At 32.5% G+C, this 869-nt stretch overlaps 1 non-coding gene across 1 annotated transcript; it reads right to left on the bottom strand.

Annotated features, from left to right (window-relative positions):
* Window positions 1–336: 336 nt before the first annotated feature.
* On the bottom strand, window positions 337–442 carry LOC123248161. The gene has a single exon (XR_006506243.1). It is a non-coding gene; the product is annotated as a U6 spliceosomal RNA (small nuclear RNA).
* Between the last annotated feature and the right edge of the window lie 427 nt (window positions 443–869).

Here is an 869-nt window from a genome sequence, read left to right as displayed (position 1 = left end):
TACTGCTAAATGATGGGTACTGGGTGAGATAACATACATGCTTCTCCAACTCTAGGAGAGAGTTTTAGCCCCACAAACCTAGAACAATCCCTTCACATTGTCCAACAAAGAGCTGGAAGCACAGTAAATGGCCCTTTCAATAAGACCACAAGATTCTAGAATTTAGAATTGGATTAGAATTTATCTAATCAAACCACTTTCTTTTGTGAAGAAAGAAGAAACCAAAATAAGGATAAGTTAATGTAAAGTTTATATGACATATGGGTGCTGGGAAGTAGAATCCATATTTAAAATGTACCTAATAAAGAGTTTTTGTCTGCTTTTTTGCTTTTTTTTGTTTATGTAGAACATTTGCAAATTTGCATATCATTCCTGCGCAAGGGTCATGCTAATCTGCTCTGTATTCTTCCAATTTTTGTATCCATGCTACTGAAGCAAGCATAGATCAATATTATTTGTATATATTTTAAAACACCTTTTAAGGTTTTCAATCTTATAGAACATCTACTGGTATTTATTCCAATATTTGGACAGCCATATAATAAAAACTAAAAAAAAAACAAAACTATGACAGCAATGGTAGCAACAAAATCCACATTGAATTAATCATCAGAAGGGAGAAATGTGTTAAAAGTTCAATAATACTGCCCAACATCTGGTTCTCTGTTCCTTCATATAACTCTGAAAAGTAGTCTAGATCACAGTATATAACTGATTATGTTCCCAGCACATAGATCATCCACATTATTTATTTTTAAAATATGTATTTGTTAAAATTCAGTGATCTTAGCTTTCAGAGTGGGACCTGAAATTTGCTAATGATTAGGACATTTCTGGATGAAGATAACCTCCAAGAGAAAAGGGAATAA

Source organism: Gracilinanus agilis, chromosome 4 (assembly GCF_016433145.1).
Source record: "Gracilinanus agilis isolate LMUSP501 chromosome 4, AgileGrace, whole genome shotgun sequence".
Classification (NCBI taxonomy): Eukaryota; Metazoa; Chordata; class Mammalia; order Didelphimorphia; family Didelphidae; genus Gracilinanus; species Gracilinanus agilis.
This window is presented reverse-complemented; position numbering and strand designations above follow the sequence as displayed.